Source organism: Lampetra fluviatilis, chromosome 54 (assembly GCF_964198595.1).
Source record: "Lampetra fluviatilis chromosome 54, kcLamFluv1.1, whole genome shotgun sequence".
Classification (NCBI taxonomy): domain Eukaryota; kingdom Metazoa; phylum Chordata; class Hyperoartia; order Petromyzontiformes; family Petromyzontidae; genus Lampetra; species Lampetra fluviatilis.
This window is the reverse complement of record NC_136328.1, coordinates 3,956,922-3,965,990: the sequence shown is the minus strand read 5'-3', so window position 1 is coordinate 3,965,990 and position 9,069 is coordinate 3,956,922.

Below are 9,069 nucleotides of genomic sequence, written 5' to 3'. Positions count from 1 at the left end.
GTACCATTGTTTGCGTTGTGTATGAATGGGCATGCGTGTCTTACTCATTGTATGAATGGGCATGCGTGTCTTACTCATTGTATGAATGGGCATGTGTGTGTCTTACTCATTATATGAATGGACATGCGTGTCTTACTCATTGTATGAATGGGCATGTGTGTCTTACTCATTGTATGAATGGGCATGCGTGTGTCTTACTCATTGTATGAATGGACATGTGTGTGTCTTACTCATTATATGAATGGACATGCGTGTCTTACTCAATGTATGAATGGGCATGTGTGTGTCTTACTCATTGTATGAATGGGCATGGTGTGTCTTACTCATTGTATGAATGGACATGCGTGTGTCTTACTCATTGTATGAATGGACAAGCGTGTCTTACTCAATGTATGAATGGGCATGTGTGTGTCTTACTCATTGTATGAATGGGCATGGTGTGTCTTACTCATTGTATGAATGGGCATGCGTGGCTTGCTCATTGTATGAATGGGCATGCATGTCTTACTCATTGTATGAATGGACATGCGTGTGTATTACTCATTGTATGAATGGGCATGCATGTCTTACTCATTGTATGAATGGACATGCGTGTGTATTACTCATTGTATGAATGGGCATGCGTGTGTCTTACTCATTGTATGAATGGGCATGCGCGTGTCTTACTCATTGTATGAACGGGCATGCGTGTGTCTTATTCATTGTATGAATGGGCATGTGTGTGTCTTACTCATTGTATGAACGGGCATGCGTGTGTTTTACTCATTGTATGAATGGGCATGTGTGTGTCTTACTCATTGTGTGAATGGGCATGTGTGTATTAGTCATTGTATGAATGGACATGCGTGTGTCTTACTCATTGTATGAATAGGCATGTGTGTGTCTTACTCATTGTATGAATGGGCATGTGTGTGTCTTACTCATTGTATGAATGGGCATGTGCGTGTCTTACTCATTGTGTGAATGGACATGCGTGTCTTACTCATTGTATGAATGGACATGTGTGTGTCTTACTCATTGTATGAATAGGCATGTGTGTGTCTTACTCATTGTATGAATGGGCATGTGTGTGTCTTACTCATTGTATGAATGGGCATGCGTATCTTACTCATTGTATGAATGGGCATGTGTGTGTCTTACTCATTGTGTGAATGGGCATGCGTGTCTTAGTCATTGTATGAATGGACATGCGTGTGTCTTACTCATTGTATGAATGGACATGGCGTGTCTTACTCATTGTATGAATGGACATGGCGTGTCTTACTCATTGTATGAATGGGCATGTGTGTCTTAGTCATTGTATGAATGGACATGCGTGTGTCTTGCTCATTGTATGAATAGGCATGTGTGTGTCTTACTCATTGTATGAATGGGCATGTGTGTGTCTTACTCATTGTATGAATGGGCATGCGTATCTTACTCATTGTATGAATGGGCATGTGTGTGTCTTACTCATTGTATGAATGGGCATGTGTGTGTCTTACTCATTGTATGAATGGGCATGTGTGTCTTACTCATTGTATGAATGGACATGTGTGTGGCTTACTCATTGTATCAATGGGCATGCCTGTGTCTTACTCATTGTATGAATGGACATGGCGTGTCTTACTCATTGTATGAATGGACATGGCGTGTCTTACTCATTGTATGAATGGGCATGTGTGTCTTACTCATTGTATGAATGGACATGGCGTGTCTTACTCATTGTATGAATGGACATGGCGTGTCTTACTCATTGTATGAATGGACATGGCGTGTCTTACTCATTGTATGAATGGACATGGCGTGTCTTACTCATTGCATGAATGGACATGGCGTGTCTTACTCATTGTATGAATGGGCATGCGTGTGTCTTACTCATTGTATCAATGGACATGCGTGTCTTACTCATTGTATGAATGGGCATGCGTGTCTTACTCATTGTATGAATGGACATGGCGTGTCTTACTCATTGGAGCCACAGTGCAGGGGCGAAATCATCGCGTTGCAGACTCGCTTCGTTTGAAGCACGTCACGGTAGCGGTAAGAAATGCGGTAACAGTGATCGAGGACATTGAAGCGAGTTTTCTGGTGAAGCTGTTGCCGTTGCGTTTGACAGAGACGCCCAGGCACAACAATAAAACACTCAACACATTCGTTAACGACACTGCCTTCAAATATATTTATATCCTGTAATATAGGTGACGTTTCGGGCAATGGCCCTTCTTCACATCACATGCAGACCCGTTGGCCCCGTAACGTCACCTGTTGTACATATTAGGAGTCTGAAGAGTAAAGCTTCGCCTGGTCTTAAAGAACATTTTACAGCAATGTAACGGTTGTTATGCACTTCTTTTTGAATGGAAGATTAAAGACGTGAGCCGCAGCTGTGCGGTTGTGGCCACGCAACCTAAAATCACGGACCGCATAGTAGACCCACTGTGGTCAGGGCTCCTTCAACGGAGGAAGAGAAGGAACAGCGACACGACGCGAACTCTCTCTCTCTTTTTTACGATCAGTGGAAACAAGAAGATGCTCGGTGTATTCGGCACTTTGCTTCATTCATCATTTCGTAATTTTTTTTTTAACTTTGCTTTATGTCAACCCCCACCTCTCGCTCACTCTCTCGCTCACCCCCTCGCTCACTCTCTCGCCCTCTCTCGCTCTGCACGCAGCCCTTCTCGCAGTCCGACGGCCTCCGACGGGTAGCTCATATCAGCATGCAGAGCTCCCCGTCATCTGCCACCGAGCACACGGCCTCCTCCATCGCCCACTGCTCACTCTGCTGAAGCCCTCTCGTCGTGGCCAACAGCTCGGCAATGGCACGTAGCTCCTGAACCACATTGCCGTACGCAAGAGATAAAGACACATCGAGACACATGAAGACACAGAAAGATACATAGAGACCCAGAGATGTATACACACCAACAGAGACGCACAGGGGCACGTTAAAGACACGCGATCGTGGGTCCATGCAACCCAAACTAAGGACCATAAAGTAAGCCCACTGGAATCTCGGGCTGAGCAGCTACAATATGTGACCTTTCTTTGCAGAAATATGTTAGAGACGGAACGGATATATATTTTTTTTAATTTATTTATATTAATCTATTTTGTTTGTAATAATTATGTTTTCTTGTTATGCTTATATGCCCCCCCCCCGTTAATTATGCATTCATTGTTTTAGTTTTGATTTGCTAAGTGTACGTTTTGTTTTTGTATCGTCTGTGTAAGGGGCTGGCGAACTGATGTCGCAGCGTTGTGCGATGGCAATTGCATGAATGTCGCCAATAAAAATGTCATTATTATTATCATCATTACCATGCGCAAGGCGAGCGTAGAAAGCGGTCTCGCGCGATCTGACCCGGCAACCCCCGCTGCGGGTGACATTGGCCGCGAATTGCCTCCCACGTTGTCGAAACCGATCAGTGTCGAAACGCGCTTTCCTCGTGCACGCCGAGACGCGACACATCGACAGCCCCCTTCCCCCCCCGCTCGCCATCGACGGCTTCGTTCGAAGCGGGGGAGGTCTACTGCCAGCGACTCTGTCGGCAGCGTGGGGCCGTCCTGATGGTGCAGACACTCACGGCCCTGCGGTTGGAGGGTTCAATGTTCCACGCCGGCGTTCCTTCAATGGGGGGGGGGAAGGAACGCCGGTGTAGGGGGGGAGAGAGGGTGGGACCACTTTCGCCGATAAGACATCATCAGTGCGTGAGGGTCGCCACGCATTGTTTGAAACCATTGGGGGTTTGAGGGCAGCACGATGATGATGATGGGGGGGGGGGCGGGGGGGGGGGTCTCACTCTCTGTTTATTGTCGGGGGCTCCCCGCACGTCAAGGGCCGCACTAAAAGGACACGGGGGGGGGGGGGGGGCATGACGGTGTAGAACTCCGCGCTCAGCGGACTGCGGCCCTTTCTCAAGAGACGCGGGGATCAAACAAATCACGCGGCACACCGGCAAGAGGTCACAACGGCTTGGCGCGACGGGCCCCCACCCCCCCGGGCCCCCACCCCCCCCCCCCTTCGATCTTCTTCGCCGCAGTCGCCTCCTGTCCCACCTCGACGGGACGCCTTTCCCGATATTCCGCACAAAGGCGACCGCTTCTGGCGGCTGCCGTTGGCGACAGCTCGAGGGAGTTCCGTTGCGGTGCCGCAGGGGATCATCCGAGGAGATGTTTCCTACGCGGTGTGATTCTACTGACAGGCGCATTGGTCGGTTGTGGAGAAGCTCCCCCTCCTGCCCCCCCCCCTTCACCCCCCCCTTCCCCCCGCCCTCTTCCCCCCCTTCAACCCCCCGCACCTTCCCCCCCCCCGCCCCCTTCCCACCGCCCTCCCCCCCCCCGCCCTCTTCCCCCCCCCGGCCTCTTCCCCCCCCTCCCCAAGGAAGCCTTCGGTGGCAGGAGGCTCGAGCCGTCGTGAGAGTGGGAGGGGTGGGGCTGGGTGGGGAGGGGCTGGTCACCCCGTGGTGCCCTTATAAAACTCAACGTTTAACCTACTCACGCCGGCTTGTGCCCGCCCTCACAGTCGGGCATATTTGCGGAATACACCACGCCGCCATTGACCCTGGCCATTGACCGAGCAACCCAACGTTCCTACCAGCTCCCTCCGCAGGAATGTGTTAATACGCTTCCAGGCCGCACTAAGCATGTAGCTGTCAGAGCGGTTAAAGTTATTTGTATTTCTCTCAATTTCAATGGATTCTCGAATTAGTCTCGGCCAGTAATAATTCGTTTTACGCAACACTTCAACGTTATCAACATAAATTGAGTGTCCTTGTTGGCAAGCCTGTTCTGCCACTGCCGGCAGTTGTGTTTGAGAGTATTTCATATTTCTTTGTTATTATTTTAGTCTTACGCTGATGGATGTCACATCCCGTCGTGAGAGTGAATGTCGATGCCTGGAATTTGCAACGCTCTTGCAGCCTCCCATAGCGTCGTGCAATTCGGTGACTAAATATTTGGAAGTGAACTGCCAACTCACGGGAGACGAACCCGAGAGAGACAGGTGATTTCTATGACTTGCCAAGTGCCTGTGCTTTGCCAAGGGAGATTTTGGGGTTTTCAATCAGCTGTCGGTCCCAATCCGATTTCCACCGGCAGGCGATACATCAATTGGAATCGTCAGTTCATTCCTCCCCCCCCCCCCCTACAATCTGTTGATTGCGCTGCCACTCTGAAGGGAAGCCTCGATAGGAAATGTATGGGTGTGACACTGATGTGAGGTTTTTTCAAATTAATTGAGATTTTCTCAAAAGAAAAATCGGTAACTTTGTGGCCCTCATTCACGTGTTGTTTGGTACATCAAACAAACTATACAGTAGCTCATTTTCAGAAGTGGCCTGGCCCAAAATGATAGCTAAACGAAGTGGCTTATCATCGTGTGGACATTGATAGCAGCCGAACAGTCTAAAACGCGCGTTTCTAAATGTGAAGTGAAACCCCGGAGGAACTGGAGAAAAATCCACGCGACCACGGGGAGTGAGACACGCAAACTCCAAATATACAGCAGCAGGCGTCAGGGTCGTGATCGAACGAACGACCTCCTGCATACCAGGCGAGGTAGTTAACATCTCGCCACGTGCAAATCTGGGTCCTCGGCTACACAACGGGCGATCATGTTTTTGCCGTTTTCATCGGTTTTATAAAACGCAAACATTGCAATTTGGAAAGACACATCTTTTGACGAAATTGCTGGTGAGAGATTTCATTGTTACACGGAACATCCCATTTGCCCAGCCAACAGCCAGCCAGAACAGTCGAGGAATAAACTATTTGAATAGTCATAATAAAGGTGGGATTAGATTGCATACGAATAAATGTGTCGTAACCCTCCACCACCCCACACGGCCAGTCAGGTTTGTCACGTAAACAGAACGCGCCAATTAGTTACTACTTCAGCCCACCGGTGTGTTGGAGAGTAAATCCACAACATTTACAATTTGGGTAGTACGACGTTTCGCTGGTAATTACATCAACCAGCATCGTCAGGCGATTTCCCAGAGAAGTGAGGCCACCCACCTGCTCCCGGTCTTAAATAGAGCAAGATGACGTCATCACTGAACCCATCAGGTGCAGAGGTCAGAGGAGGGGAGGGGGGTATTGTAATTGTATGATAGATTAGTAATCAGTTAATTAGTATGTGTTTCCCCTATGAAGAATTGTAATTGTAAGATGTATTGCTTAATACTGGTAGGAACCCACTGGTTCCACCAGCCCACAGGGGATTATTGTTTCCTTCCGTCCGTCGTGCAGGGAGGGGCTGGGTGGGGAGGGAGGGGCTGGGTGGGAGGGGAGGGTGGGGAGGGGCTGGGTGGGGGGCTGGGTGGGGAGGGTGGGGAGGGGCTGGGTGGGGAGGGTGGGGCTGGGTGGGGAGGGTGGGAGGGGTGGGGCTAGGTAGGGAGGGGCTGGTCACCCCATGGTGCCCTTATAAAACTCTACGTTTAACCTACTCACGCCGGCTTGTGCCCGCCCTCACATTCGGGCATATTTGCGGAATACACCACGCCGCCGTTGACCCCTGGCCATTGACCGAGCAACCCAACGTTCCTACCAGCTCCCTCCGCAGGAATGTGTTAATACGCTTCCAGGCCGCACTAAGCATGTAGCTGTCAGAGCGGTTAAAGTTATTTGTATTTCTCTCAATTTCAATGGATTCTCGAATTAGTCTCGGCCAGTAATAATTCGTTTTACACGACACTTCAACGTTATCAACATAAATTGAGTGTCCTTGTTGGCAAGCATGTTCTGCCACTTCCGACAGTTGTGTTTGAGAGTATTTAATATTTCTTTACTCTTTGGTTCTTTCGGTAAAGTAACGTAGGTAGAAAAATACATATTTATTTGGTGTTCTTTTAGTCTTACGCTGATGTCACGTCCCGTCTGTCCAATATAGCATCTGCCACACAAGCAATTGTCAGCGAAACGTCGTATTCAAATTGTAAATGTTGTGGATTTACTCTCCAACACACCGGTGGGCTGAAGTAGTAACTAATTGGCGTTTTGTTTACGTGACAAGTCCCTTACTGGTTGTTTCGGGTGGTGGAGGGTTACGACACATTACACGATCTAACCCAACAACTTTTATTATGAATAATTTTGGTCGCGAAAGCCTATGTGTTAAACCATTTGAATAGCAGTATTATGAGTATATATGTGTGTTTAATAATGTTTAAATGTACGAGAAAAATCTGTATCAAAGTTAAATGCTTTACCGCTTTTGTTATTCAGGGAACGATATTGAATTTTACATCTTTTTATACATCAGTAGGATATGCTACTTCCATAACCTCTGATTGAGCAGCATATCAAAAGCAATTGGGGATGTAATTTACATGTGTCACATCTGATCGGCGGGGGGGGGGGAATGAGAGCCTTTGATAGATTGTTTGTTTATATAAATCAAGAAAAGTAAAGCGGTCAAGGCACACTCCTCGTGAGACGGGAACGGAAATTGGTTGCGAATGAGATGCTTGTTCTTCTGGATTTACCGACGTGGAAGAGCTCAGACAAGTGTGGGCGCGCCGAGCGAACAGCAGGGATAACTAAAACTCAATTGGTATTGTAATTTGGATAACAGAATTGAGATCGAGTCGAATGCCGCTGAGAAATTCACTGCAACATCCTGGATGCACGCCGGGTTCTGGGTCTCCCCTAGGTCGGCTCAGCCTTAAACGAGTACCCGGTGCGGTGTGATAAAACATTGACACGAGGGAGACGAAGGGCGGCCGGGCGTGGTGTTGGCCACCCCACGACCTCGTGTGCCGTGCCGGTCTTCATAGGCGCTTGCTAGCAGCACCTGCCCCAACAGTCTGTTACAGGGTATACTGGGGGGTGTCTCTGTGTTGTGGCCTGCAGTGTGATGGGTGAACAGTGTGATGGATGAACACGGTGTGATGGTTGAACACGGTGTGATGGTTGAACACGGTGTGATGGTTGAACACGGTGTGATGGTTGAACAGTGTGATGGATGAACACGGTGTGATGGTTGAACACGGCGTGATGGATGAGACGACAAAAGACAGTCCTCAACATGGGTAGAGGAATGAACGCGTGACGCTCACGGGAGCAGTCGCTCTATGGTAGTAGCGACAAAAGGGTGACACGGAAGCTTCTGACCACCGGCGAGTAAAGTGACTTGGATTGACCAGTGACTGCTTCACGTTGAATTCATTCAAGTCAAGGACGGATTATCCTCGTAGCAAAAGTAGCTACATATGCCACGGGCCCCGCACTTTCAAGGGCCCCCGCGCTAAACGCTTTCCTGCTATCAATTCCGTTTCAGTGATTCTGCACTAGCTCTATTACTCTAGTACTATACTGCCTGCAACTTTTACGAACGACTGGGTGTTTAAAGTTAGCGATTTGTATTATCTGCCTGTATAGCAAATTAAAAAATACAATTACTTTACTATGCAAATTAAACATTTGTGTTTTTATTATTAGTATTATTTAGGGCCCCTTTATAACACATGTTACAGGCCCCGCACTAGCTTAATCCGGCACTGTATCAAGTACCTACACTGGTGGTGCTATTCGGTCAACAGCAACGCCCTTTGTGTAACAAGTAAAACATATATAACAGTCATAGTTTCTGAGCTGAGATCATGGTTCTACATAGCAAAGGTAGCAGCGACTAAGTTCGATACGTTAAAAAGGGGGAAACTGGGGCCTTACCTGGCAAAAAAATTACATTGTCATAGTAAGTGAGTTAGAATTAACAAATGCGTTAGCTGCGACCGACAACTATGAAAGTAGTGTAGGAGGTCAGACAGGGAGTCACAGATTGATGATGAGTAGTAGTAGCAAATAAGCGCAGCTAAGAGCCCACTTCAGTGTTATCTCGTGTTAAAGAGAAACGGTCCATCAAATTCCTTTACGATAACTTTTTTTTACCTTTCTATATTTTTAAAAAATAAATCTAATTTAGCACCATTGGTTATGGCCCAAATTTGAGAATTGAGATAAATGCCATCACGCACAATCAGCGCCGATATTCCCAGCAGGGTTGTGTTCTCCGCACGGTCGGTAATCTCTGTCACTTATACCCGGCAGTGGCAGGAATGGCACACAGTGTCCCCTACACCTGCAATG